Source organism: Rhinolophus sinicus, linkage group LG07, assembly GCF_036562045.2.
Source record: "Rhinolophus sinicus isolate RSC01 linkage group LG07, ASM3656204v1, whole genome shotgun sequence".
In the NCBI taxonomy this organism is placed as follows: domain Eukaryota; kingdom Metazoa; phylum Chordata; class Mammalia; order Chiroptera; family Rhinolophidae; genus Rhinolophus; species Rhinolophus sinicus.
Genome location: NC_133757.1, coordinates 123,579,033 through 123,592,576, shown reverse-complemented (window position 1 = coordinate 123,592,576; position 13,544 = coordinate 123,579,033). Strand labels below are relative to the sequence as shown.

The window sequence follows — 13,544 nt, the reverse complement described above, 5'->3', positions numbered from 1 at the left end:
GCACCTGGCTGTGTGAAAAGAGAGTCATCTAGAGGTGGATATATCCATCACCACCATCCTCAGAGAAAGAGGCCAGAAGTATTTATCCAGGTCTATATGAATGTAACTCCTTCACGATGCATCTGTAGATCGGCTTGATATTTTTATTTTCCTTTCTATATGCCTGTTACAGACAGCCCCAACAATTCTAGCGAATAGAGAAGATTTGCATAGCAGGGTGGCTCTGTGACCGCAAGGGGACTAAACTTGATTCTGTAGTTTGGGAGAAGTGGCTGCAGTGGAAAGATGTTCTCACCATTCTTTTCTTCCTTTCCTGAAGGTAGAAAAAATTGCTAAGAAGGAAGAGCTAATCCAATTTGGAATGTACGGTTAGTTTCAGGATCCAGTGTGAAGGCATATGGTGGCCTCCTTAGTTTTCTCCTGCTCATCAGTTACTCCGCTGCCGTGGTCACGTGCTTCTGTGGCGGGGAGCAGAGGGAGCTTCGAGGGGTGTGCTCGGGCAAGCAGCTCTGCATTGGTCTAACTCAGATCTAGAACTGAAGGCTGGAGGCATAACTCACGACCATTGTGCCTGTTCAAAGGTAGTTTTTTCCCGAATGGATGGAAAATGACCTTACAGTGTATGTGCATTTTCTAAATATGTAAGATAATACATTAAAACTTTGTTCCTGGAGTATCGGAAAGTTGTTTCATCAGCGGGTTGCTATCTAACAATCAATAGGGCTTTTTTTGGTTTGTTTTTAATCTAGGGAAAAGCTACAAAACTAGAAAGCAAATGAGTATATGCATGTCCATCAACCACAGAAGACTTGTTGCAGCACGTTAGTGAGGCACGAATTGAGTTGCCGTGCTACGAGAAAGGTAAGACCTGTGTATGACCTGACCCCTCCTCCGCCTCCCCTGCTCCCATGTGCCTGGAGCAGGGCAGAAACCTCTGACATGGTTCCCCTGGTCCCACCCTCGCCTCCTACAGTTATTCACCACCTCAGCAGCCAGAGGGATTCTTTTAAAATATGTCAGATTATGTCCTTTCTCTGCCCCAATCCCCCCGTTTGGTTTTCCCTCAGGATAAGAGCGAAAGTCTTGGCAATGGCCAAAAAGGCCCCACACGATGTGCCCCCATTAGATCTCTCTCACTCTCCTCCAAAGACACCAGCCTCCTTGCTGTTCCTTGCGTGTGTTGGCACATTCCCTCCCCAGGGCCTTTGAACCAGCTGTTCCCTTTGCGTGGAACATTTGACCAACATCCTCACGGCAAGATTTTGTGCAAATCTGACCTCTCTGAGGCTACCCTGAGCCCCTTCCCACATAGCATTTTATTTTCCACCTCACTTCTCATGCCCCTTACTCTAGATTTTCTCTTTTCTATTGCAATGATCACTTTCTAATACCCTATATCGTTTACATTTATGCTGTGTTTATTGTTTATTTTCTGTATTTTCCCACTAAAATGAAGCTCTGTGGGGGCGGGTATCTCTGGCTTTCTGTACGTCGATGCAACAGAAGTGCCTAGAACTGTGGCATATAGTAGGGACTCAGAAAATAGTACTGCACTCGAATGCTTGGACGAGATAGTGACGTTCAGCACTTGTAGTCCCAACAATGGACTCCCTATATATTCAGAATCAGAAACAAATGTGCAAAAAGATAGGGAAAAGAGGTTATCTGCCACGTAAGACAGGACATACATCAGAATGAAAAATTACAGCTTTTGTGTCCAGAAGCTATGGGTGCTATTCAAGGCCACACCAAGCTCATAGCCACCTCGTTGTCCTAACAACAATAGAAGAAGTTGGCTCAAAATATCGAAAGAAGCAAACAGAGCAGGTTTTAGAAGCGACACTATAGTACCGGTGTCTGAAAGCAGTTACCCTTTGTGTAACATGGAAAGACATCGAATTGCCGATAATTCAGGTATATTGGACTTTAATAGCTATTGAATGCTTCCAACGTGGTGGGCACTGCATGAGTTGCTTTCACGCCTCTCATCTTCCCACAAGCCGGCAAGTAGATGGCATCATTTTGCAAGTGAGGAAATTGAGATACAGAAATGCTGTTCAACCTTCCCAGGGTCACACACTCGGTGGACTGGCCTGAACCTGGCTGCTTCCTGAGCAGTTTCTTTGGTGAGCAGACATATGAAAAGAAAACTGCACGGTATTTTAGTTGGCTTATTTGTAGCTGCTCCATGGGCGGTCTCGCTCTCTTCCCCACCCTTCCCCTCTTTAAGGGGACCTTTTGCGTTCGGGATGGTTCCTGGGCTCCCCTTTGTTACACAGAATGCAAGTAATGAGGCGGTGGGAAAGTGGAGGTTAATATGGACCTTCATAATAAAACTCGGATCAAAGAAGAGAGCAACAAAGGCCTACTTGGTTTGAGTTCATGGGACAGTGTTTTGAGAAGATTGTTAAGATAACTTTTGGAGCTAATTTGGTGGCAAGGCAATATTGAGGCTAAGATGGGGAAATGAGATGTTAAAGAAATTTAGCTAAGTGGGTTTTTTTGTTATTTTTATTTTTCAATTACAGTTGACATTCAGTGTTATTTTATATTAGCCTCAGGTGTACAGCATAGTGATTAGACATTAATTTATACAGTGATTCCCCCATTAACCTGGTACCCACCTGGCACCATCCACAGTTGTTACAATATTATTGACTATATTCTCTGTGCTGTACTTTACATTCCCATTAGCTAAGTGTTTTGAAAGTAGTCCCCCTACAGCACATTCAGCAGAGACCGTCGCAAAGGTTTAAATAGTGTTTATCCACTTTTTTGTTGCCAGACAGCTGTGTTTTTGAATGAAAGTCCACATGGGATTGGATCACAAAGAGGTTTGCTTATATGGATTCTGTTCTAAAGGAAGGAAAATGCATAACAAGCTCCACCCTCCACCCAAGCTTAAAAATCCCAAAGTAATCTGATACCTCCGCTCTTCGTCATCCATCGCTACATAGTAAATCACCCCAGAATTTAGCAGCTAGAAATCAACAGTCACGTCTTGTGTCTCACAGGCTCACCCCCCTGCCGACCTCCCTGCCATCATGGCGCTGGCCTCCCACAGAGAGCAAGCCCAGAGTGCAGGCGGACGTGCGCTGCCTTTCATGCCTTAGCCTTGGCGGTCACATGCCATCACTGTCCCCACGTCTGGTGGGTCACACAGGTGAGCTCTTAGGGGAGAGGGACTCACCAGGGGTACCAGGTGAAGTTCACTGTGGGGAGGGGTCATCTTAGAGCCTGGCGACCACACCTCCCTTTTTCTTTCTCCCCAGATCCAGTGGTCCCTGAATACTGACTGGTCTTCCCTTATAATTGTTCCATCTCCACCATCTCCACTCTTCAGCTCCTATACCCCATTTTGTCCTGACTGATGTAATGGCCTCTTCATTGGCTTTCCTATCTCCAATCCATTCCATATTTCTTTTTACCACTTCTGTCATTCTTTAACAGAGCTTGTCCTGTAATTATAGCTACATACATTTTAATCCATTGATTTTCCACACTAGATTGAAAGGCTTTGAAGGGAGTGACTGTTTCATACATCTGCATATCTCCATAGCTCCAAAAGTGTGCTTAGAGAGGAGTGATAAGGGGAAAGCAGACCCTGGTGGTTAAGCCCAGGGATGGCTGAGCCAGATAAATGCTGAAGCTCAATCCCAGCTCTGCCACTTCCAAACCGTGACGTCTCAGGCAAGTTAGTCAAGCTTTCTGAGCCTGTTTTCTCACTTCTAAAAAGCAAGCTAATCATAATTAATTAATAATAATTGTAGTTGATGTAATTATCAGTGATAGCTATTACAATAGTTACTGATGCCTGCTTTCAGAGGGTGAGAACTAGATAAATTCTGTGTGCAGAGGGCTTGCTTAGCACTGTATCTTGCACATACTAAATGGTAACCGTTACTATGTCACATAGTTGGCATGTAATAATTTTTAAATAAGTAAATAATGAGACAGGAAGTATTTGGCCAGAAGGCCCTGCATCTGGACGTTCTCTTTCTCCAGCTTTCAGGGACTCTGGGTCTCTTTAGTAGCACAGTCCTACAGAGCCCCGCAGACAGGGATATACTCTGTCTGCACCATCCCATGGCCAACCCCTGGCCACGTGGGCTAGTGAGCCCCTGAAATGTGGCCGTGTGAGGAAGTGTGTTTTTTATTGTATTTACTTTTAATTCATTTACGCTGCAATAGCCACGCGTGGTGAGTGGCTGCTGTAGTGTTCAGGAGACTCAATACCTGCAGGTCTGCGGTTTTACAGCCACGCAGCAGACATCCGACCGGACAGACCTGCTCTCCTCCTGTGTGGTCAGCCGTGGTAGCAAAACCTCTCTGTGAAAATCTGAAGTTGAATGCTTTGAGGTAGAGCGTGTTATAATTCCTTTCCTCAAGAAGCACTGACTAAGTTACACTCTCCTGCACCCGTGAGCCAGACATGCTGAAGAATAAAAAGATGGGACATCTGTTTTGAGGAAGGTATGCTGATCTAGTGCAGTCAAGCTGCATACACACCAGGAAATAACTCAGGATAACATGCCAAGTGAGAGAAAATAATTAGCATATGATTGCTGTTTCTGGTTTTGTTGTCGACTGAAACCGTTTTAGTGGTCATATACATCACCTGCCCGTTGCCACCAGCCCATCCCCAGACCCCGGCTCTAATCCTCACAAAGCCCTATGAGTAGATATCTTACCTGCCCTTCTTTTCACAAATGGGGATCTGAGGCTCTGGAAGGTGTGGAAACTTACCTAAGGCCACACCGTAAGTGAGTGGTGGAGCCCGGCTTTAAACCCAGGACGCCGTGACCCAAAGCCCAGTCAGCCATTCTGCTCTGCTGCCTCATTCTTTATACCGTGTCCTGCCCACGGCTGGCTCAGTTTTGAGTGTCTGTGTGTCTTATTCCTTTTTCTCAGTATTATTTTGATTATGCAACTACATGTGTTAATTGGAGAAAAAATGTAAATATAGAGAAAGGAAAGGAAGAAAAGAAAAAGGAAGAAAGGAAGAGGGAAGGAAGGAAGGAAGGAAGGAAGGAAGGAAGGAAGGAAGGAAGGTTGGTTTAAACTTGACATTAGTTTTAGCCTGTTTTCCCATTATTGAGAGTAATCACAATATCATTTACTAACCTACCAGTCTCCCCTAGGGAGAGAGGGACAGCCCAGTGTGAACTGTAAGCTTAGCATTTCTTTACAAGGTCAGCAGTTTGGTTTTTTCCACGTGTGCACAGTGGACCATCAGAGTCTTAGAGGGATGTTTTGATTATCAGATGCTGGGCCAACTCCCTCATTTTCAGAGAAGAGAATTAGAAGACCCAGGAGTTTGAGTAACTTGCAGTGATAATTCTCAAGAAGCTAAAATGACCCCTCAGCAGAGCAAAGGCAGCTGAGCTTTTAGAAACTCCTCTCTGCACTTACAGGTTATATTTCATTTCATGACATCCCTAAATCCATTTGTTCATAGATTCAAAGTGACAGTCAATAGGCAGCCACTACTGCCATCTGTCGGTGGTGGGCAGAGTTGATGCGTTTCTACAGAGGTGCATAAAATGGTTCACATCTATGGGAGTCCTGACATCACAGGAACCTCTGTAGGGCATGGGAGTGCCTCACGTGAGAAGTATGACCACTTTTGTTCTTGGTTTTCCATCCATAATATGGAGATAATATCCTCTTCATAGGGTGTTATAAGAATTAAATCAACAAATGTATTAGTTTGCATAAATGCTAGCCAAAATCTCAGTGGCTCAACCCAGCCTCTTTCTAACATCACAGCTTCTGGCTCACGTCATGGTTCAAAGTGGGTGCTCAGAATCACCAGGCTCAGAATCACTCTTCCAAGTGGTGATTTGGGAGAAAGCTTCTTCCATTTACTGACTCCACCATCTTCCGCCCTGGCCTCCACGGTCACCCAAGAGCCCAACAGGCACCAGCCCAGCAAGAGGAGAGGGCACGGAGGTCTGAGAGGAGGTTTCCATGGGCCAGGCCTGCAGCTGCATACATCACTTCCATTCCCATCCCACTGGCCAGAACTCAGCCTTGTGGTTGCATGTCACTGCTGGGAAGACGGGACTGTGGCCCAGCGGTCTCTGCCACAGCCATAATTTTTAGTAATGGAAGCATAAGCATTACAATAACGAAGTTATGGATTTTTCTTTATGTATTATGTAATGCTGCTTATATTTTTCTCAGTGTTTGGTACGACCCAGATATGAATCTGAAAGGCAACGTGGTGTGGTGAGATGAGCAGTGGTCTTGAACACGTGGCTCCTCGTCTTGTGTGACCTTGCACATATGATTTAGTCAATGTGAACCTTGGTCCTCATGTGGAGAATGACGGGGGAAAGCCACCTGGTATGTGTGTGTGGCATGCCCCCACCCCCATCTCGCCGTGTCTAAAGGGTTACAGCTTTTCACATAGGAATAATGCAAAACAAAACACGTAGTGACACTCAGAATAAACAAGTGCCAGAACATAGCTGTTGTGTGGGCTTGGATTGGAAGATTTCTAGGAAAGAAGTAGCTTTAAGCCTGTTCTTGGAGGTGATGGTCCTGAATAGAGGCAATGAGGTCTGGAATGGTCTGTAAGGAAGGCGTGAAGCCATAAACAACAATTGTGGGCAGGGTGCGGGTGAGGAGAATAGCCCGGCTGGAAAGGGGCATGTGCTGGAGTGGGCACCGAATTAAAAATGTAATTTGATGGGTAGAGAAAACGTTAATGACAGGCTCCCAGGCTTAGGAGGCCACACTTAATCCCAAGGGATCCCAATAGGAAGCCAATTAATGGTTCTTGTATAGGCGAGTGACATCATGAAAGTCTGTTAGACATTATGGAAAGAAGTCTGGTTAGATCACAGCACTTGCCGTGACAGTACCTTGTATTAAATTGCTAAGTTCTAAAGACTGAATGCTCTACACATAATCTTCCAAATATGTTAGTTATCTGAATTCTGTACCCATTTCGAGGAAAAAGACAGAGTTTTATGTGGTAATGGAGAAAAGGTGAGGATGTGGGAAGCATCAAATAGTTTTACATTGAAAGAGAGCCTTCATTTCTCTGCTTTATTTTATTTGATTTGATTTTTAAATCGAGGATAAATATGAAGGTAAGACATGAGTCACAGCAAACTCAGAAAGTACCTAGAAGCCTTCAGCATTTGAAGCATGCTAGCTGGTTTCATGTGGGTGAAGTTTGGTTTTCAGGAAGACACACTGAAAATAGAACTTGTTTGTTTAGATTTTGCCATTCTCTAGGGGACGTATAAGGATGTTCAGTGAACTGAGGGGGAAGCGTTTCTTCTGGGGAACTGCTGCAGAGAGCCTGGTCCGGAGGGAGTGTGGCCCCGGAGAGCCCCGAGCACATGGCCGCGTGTCTCTGGAGCAGGTCTGGGGAGACGCGGTCCGAGCCAAGTGAGCACACGCAAAGCACCCCCTCATCTGGTCCTCACACAGATGCCCAGTACAGCCCTCTGTCCTACTCTGGAGAAGCAGGAGAGAAGTGAGACAGGCTACGAGCAAGCAGCTGATGACACCCGTGACTCTCCCTCAACTCTCATCAGCTCTTTGGAAGCATGGTTTTCCTTTCGTTTTTAAGAAAAAGGTTACATTTTCGATGGATAACTATTTGTCATTTACAACGTGTGAACTCTTTTACACAAATGAAATCTATTAAATAACCACATGGCGTTAGCAAGTCACCAGCCTTTTCAGGGCAGGCTTTGGTTTTCTTCTCTGTAAAATACAGAGACTAGATTATACAATCACCGAGGCCTCTTCCTGATCTGAAATGATAAATTCGAATTCAAACAACTTCCTCTTTCTGGTGCAGTAACATGAAGCCTGAGGTTACTTTCTCACATTGCTCTAAATCTCTATCACTCTTAAAACATACAAGAGAAAACCCAGCAGCCCGTGGAGCGTGTGCTGTGGGAAGAATACTTGGTTCAGGCCACAGCACACGGTGGGTGGGGGCGGGGGGCACTGAGCTAGGAGCTGCTCCCCTCCCACCCCCATGGCAGAGGCTGCTCACACCTTTATGCTTGTTAGAAACACCAGTGGTTTTTTTTTGTTGTTGTTTTGTTTTTAAAGATTTTATTGGGGAAGGGGAACAGGACTTTATTGGGAAACAGTGTGGACTTCCAGGACTTTTTCCAAGTCAAGTTGTTGTCCTTTCAATCTTAGTTGCAGGGGGCGCAACCCACCACCCTTGCAGGAGTCAAACCAGCAACCTTGTGGTTGAGAGGACGCACTCCAACCCACTGAGCCATCTGGGAGCTCAGCAGCAGCTCAGCTCAAGGTGCCGTGTTCAATCTTAGTTGCAGGGAGCGCTGCCCACCATCCCTTGCGGGAGTCGAGGAGTCGAACCTTGTGGTTGAGAGCCCACTGGCCCATGTGGGAATCGAACTGGCAGCCCTTGGCGTTAGAAGAATGGAGCTCCAACCGCCTGAGCCACCGGGCCGGCCCGAAACACCAGTGTTTTCACCGTGGCCACACAATACATTGTCTGTCTGTGCTCACTTTCCAGTGTGGCAATCGTTCATTTGCTATTTTTATTCTTCATTCTACTTGCATGTTTTTAAATGGGTTCTACTTCTCTCTCAGGAGCTAATCCCTGTAAAGTAAGACCATCTCCTAAATAGAGCAATTTTATATGCAGCATCCAGGACAGCCTACGTGATTAACAAAGTGACAGACAATGATGAGAGCTAGACAAACATCGTAGGATTTCAGAGCTGGGCGCATCTAGAAGCCATTTGCCATATCTAGCTTTTTAAATTGAAATTAACTAGAAATAGATGACATTAAAAGTTCAGTTCTCTGCCACAGCAGCTGCATTTCAGGTGCTCAGTAGGCACAAGTGGTCGTGACTGCCATCGGGACACGGCAGATACAGCACATTCCCTCCCTGCGGAAGGTTCGCTTGGACACTGCTGCCTTAGATTAGACATCAACTACCTATGGGATCGTATTCTTCGGAGACGTCAGGGAACTTGGAAACCTCTTGAGACATTCTTCTATCCAGGATGGTTCAAATGTCTCCAGTACTAAAGAACTCACCACCTCACATAGTGTCTCATTCCATTTTTGTGAAAACTTAATATTAGAAAGTTCTTCCTTGAATTGGGTCAAAATCCATGTCCCTGTAACGTCTGCTGTCTCGCCAAACACAGGGTAAGTGTAACAATCTTCCAGCTGGAACTTTGTCAGTGTATCGGTGTACCTGTCCGACTCCTCTCTCCAGCTGATACAAGCCACGTATTCTGCGTGGATACTTCAGACCATAAACAACCCCCCGCCCAGTAACCCCAGCTGCCAAACACAGACATCACACCCAACAGCTTGCTTTGGTTCAGCAGCTTGAAAGCAGTAAGAGGATAAAAGAGGAACCAAGAAGGCCCAGAAACAAACGATCTACTTCCAATGGTGTCTAGAAGAGAGAGTGCTCCTGATAACGGGGATTCGGTAAGAATGGGCGTCTCCCTCTGCACCGGGCTCTGTGGGGCTTGGCAGGTGAGATGTTGTGTTACATGCAGGTTACCTCTTCAGATCTGTTCAGCCGACCCTCATGGAACCATGGGGTCTCTGCTGGGGCCACAAAGGTGACTGAGACTTGTCTTCGCCCCTAGTCGCTGTCAGGGAGGTTGGGTGGATCAGTACACAGTCGGTCACCACCCGGACAACCCACAGAACACTTCAATGGGCGTGTTTCAAAGGAACCAGCAGATCGGCCTTGGAACTCAAATGGTCACAAGCAGTTGCTATCACAGCAGAGCAGTTTCTGAGGGTCATCAAAGAAGGAGACCCACTGACCGAGCTTCCTAAGGAAGGAACTGGCCAAACCAGCCTGAGCCAGCATGAGATTTGGCACTGCATAGAGAGCTGTCTCCTCTACCAACAAAATAACTGCTGCTGACTCACTTCGTTAGACTTTGCATACCTTCAGAAATAGTATCACCAGCCTCACCACCAGCCGTGCCCCTAACAACAGTGCTATTAGGTCCATAGTTGACTCTGTATGTATGCGTACAAACACACACACACATATATACAAACAACTCAGAGGTAGGATTTTATATATATCTACACATGTATGATTTTATATTTTTCTATTTCAGTGGTCTTATAATTTGTACATAAATGTATATAGCGTATTTCTAGTTGTACATACTTATATGTGATGTTTTATCTAACACATATGCATGTATGCGTATTCACCCATACACATGAAGACGTTTCTGAAAGGATACACAAGACATTTTTCATGGTGGTTACTTGGGAGAGTAGCACTGGGATGCTGGGCCTGGAGTAGGGAAGGATGCATTTCTATTTCGTTGCATGGCCTTTATATATTTCATTTCTTTTACTTTCTATGTATTACTTTTAGAACAGCAAACACATTTGTATTAATATTTGGTTTTCCTGAGGACACCACCATCTGTCTCCACCCTGTTTTCCAACATGAGCTCTATGTCCAAGTAGAGTTAAAGAACTTGCTCCAGGCCGGGCTCACCCAGGTGTCTTACCTTCGATGCTTTAAGTTGCTATGTGTTTTTCCACATGTGCTCACCTGAGAAAACTACGTCCAAACTAAGATCAAATGAGATGACTTCCACGACGATGTGATAGTGCTTTGCAAGCTGTAAACTCCGACGTGCAGGTCCTTGTAACACTAGCTTCTCAAAGAGCACCCAGAACTGCCCAACTTGACTGCGATCATCTCGGTCCTTATCTTCTTCACCAGCCAGTTTTTGAACAGAGATGTGTACGTGTGTGATGGAGAGAGCTGGGCTGCGATGTAATGGCAGGGAACGCAGTGGGAGCCGGCAGGAGAGAGCCAAGAGGGGACAGTACAGGTTAAGGTGGGGGAGGGAGGGCGGGAGGTCTCCAGGAACCCTGATGGGACGCAGACCTCCTGCAGAAGAGGGCTCCTCCCCGGCCGGAGGCCTGGCTGCCATTACTTCCCCCTGCTCCCAGCTGCTGTGTGAAGATCTTTGCTGGGACAAAGAGGTATCATGTTAGGTCATTTCATAAGGATGTGGTGACTTCGTCTCTTTGTCCACACGCTGAGCCGCCTGCCCTGTTCTCTGCCATAGCTCCTTACAGACTCTCTTAGGCCTCTTGTCTGATTATTCATTGCACCAACATTTACTGAGTCGCTCCTCTATGCCAGGCCCTGTGCTCAGTCCCGGGGACGTGGGATGAAGCTGGTATCGTCCCAGCCATCACGATACTCACTGTGGATAGTGGGAAAAGACACGGAAATAACCATTGCAAACCAGTGTGTTAACTGTTATAACAGATGGATGTACGGAGAGTTGTTTGATGGTGACTGACTAGGCAGAGGAGGGAACAGACATAGAAGGGCAGGTAGGAATTTGCCAGACAGAGGCATTTTGAACAGAAAGGCTTGCAAATGCACGAGCGATTCAGAAGAAAGTGAGTAATAAAGCTTGGCTGAAACAGAGTGAGCACAAAGTGAAAAGTCTGGGCAGGTTGTAAAGGGCATTTTGTGTCAGGCTAAGGAGCTTACACTCTGTGCAGTTGTGAGGACGGGGCTGGGAAGGATGACAGAACTTTCATTTGATTTTACATCTTTTGTGAAGGAAAACTTATATAACTGCTACACAGTTATTTACCTTTAACAGAATAATTATTTATAGTAAGAACCTTTTCAAGCTAATTATCTCTGTTTTCCCTCAAATAGCTGGCCACTCAATAATGTATAAAGCACAGAAAACATTCTAAACCTGTTTGGAAATCAAAATCCCCAGTTTGGTGAGTTGATGAAAGCTATGATTTTTTTTTTTCCCCCACAAAAATGTAGACACAGAATATTATGTATGATTCCAGGGAGTTCATGGAACTCCTTTAAAAATTCCTGAGTTCAAGGGTTATACAGACAACCAAATGACAGTTTTGTTCTGACAGGCTTTTTTTCAAACAAAGAAATTATATAGCTTGGGTACTTACTGAAAGCCTCATATTGGGTTCAGGAGAATGAATTCAAAATCTTAATTCAGTGATAAAGTCTGAGGTCATCTCCCAAATAACAGTGTGGAAGGTTGAATTTTTTTGAAGTCTTCTTGATCAAAAGAACTCTAACTCATATTTTATTAACATGAAGAGGGTATAAGCTATTTTAGGATGCCTAAACAGTAAACTTTCATTTCCTTGTTCAAGGAAACAATCCTGTAAAATAAGGTGAAAAACAACTTCCATCAGGTGTCCAGTTTGCAAAAGCCTTCTTTTCCTGCAGCCACGCACATGTTAGAATGAGTCCGCGACCATAAGGTCTCTCCAGTGTTAAGGCTGGCTAACTTCCAGAACACGGTGGGATTCCTTTTTTGGTTTATTAACCTGAGAGATCCTTGAAATTGCAGCCCCTTTTGCACATGGAAGGAGGGTCACGCCTTTTGGAAATGTGTTAGTGGGCTTTCCTGTTTGGGGCCTGCAGAGAAGGCTGGGGTTGGGGTGGGTGGAGGCTTGTGTATTGGAACTTTTTGTGGCAGGAGTGCGAAGAAAAAGATTCACTGTTTGCCTTCTGAAAACCAAAGTAGGATTTTTTTTTTCAGACAGTAAAGCCTAATTTTGTTGAAAAATAAAACGATTTTTTAGAAGTCTTTGTTGTCCTATTGACATGGGCAAAACCCGATCTGGTGACTTGGTCTTGAGGTTTGGTGCACAAAAGGAGGAGCAGAAAGCTGAAGGAGGAGGTGAAAAGCACCTGTGAACGGGTACGGGTGGGGGAAGAGAGGCAGGCAAGGAAAGACCCAGTTTCTGGCCGCCTCCCCTTGGCTGAAGTCCCAGCAGTGACAGCTGTGCTAGAGAAGTGGAGCAGCCACTCCTGTTAGTGACGGTGGGAGAGGGCTGGCTTGTAGTGCACGTGGGGCTAGGCGGCACTTTGGCAGAGGCGGAGCGGGCCCTCTCAAGCTGCCCTTGGCACTCACACAGCACAGAGCGTTCAGAAGTTCCTGCTGGCCGGAGGAGGCTGCAGAAGGAAGCGGTGGTCCCACTTGACAGGAAGCCCCAGGCAAGAGCAAAGTGGCTATGAAGCCGGGTTGCAGTCACCAGAGGGAATCCTTGGTCTCAGACCAATCCGAGAGCGCAGATGGGTCACACCAGTCTCAGGCTTCAGAACAGCCTCCGGCAACACGCCCAGGGGCAGAGGCAGGGCAGCCAGACCACAGAGGATACCAGCCAGTGTGTCGCCAGGGGTGCCCCAGAGAACACAGGGAAGCCCCTCACATGCCAAGCTGCTACCCAAAAGGGAGATAAAGAGAATTCTGAATGAGCATTTACTGAAGGACCGAATCACCAAAGAGCAACCATTAAACCAGCTCTGATTGATGGCACCATATATTTGAATAGGCTGGAGTTTAGACGGAAAAGATGCTGTTTAAATCATCAGTTATTTGTGGGTGTGTCCGAATGTCCCCTCTATCCAGCAGAATCGGGGCTCACAAGGAGGATGAAATCAGCCATAGAGAATCGGCTCCATTCTCTACACACGGAGCTGCCACAAGTGAGTGTGCAGTCCTGTTGCACAGTTC

General features: G+C 45.9%; 1 long non-coding RNA gene across 2 annotated transcripts; it reads left to right on the top strand.

Annotated features, from left to right (window-relative positions):
* Positions 1 to 229: 229 nt before the first annotated feature.
* Positions 230 to 12,426, top strand: LOC141572762 (uncharacterized). Of its 2 annotated transcripts, XR_012498233.1 has the most exons (5): positions 230 to 581; positions 750 to 861; positions 2,001 to 2,126; positions 3,015 to 3,163; positions 7,232 to 12,426. It is a non-coding gene; the product is annotated as an uncharacterized LOC141572762 (long non-coding RNA). The 2 variants fall into 2 exon arrangements; XR_012498234.1 differs by lacking the exon at positions 2,001 to 2,126.
* Positions 12,427 to 13,544: the final 1,118 nt, after the last annotated feature.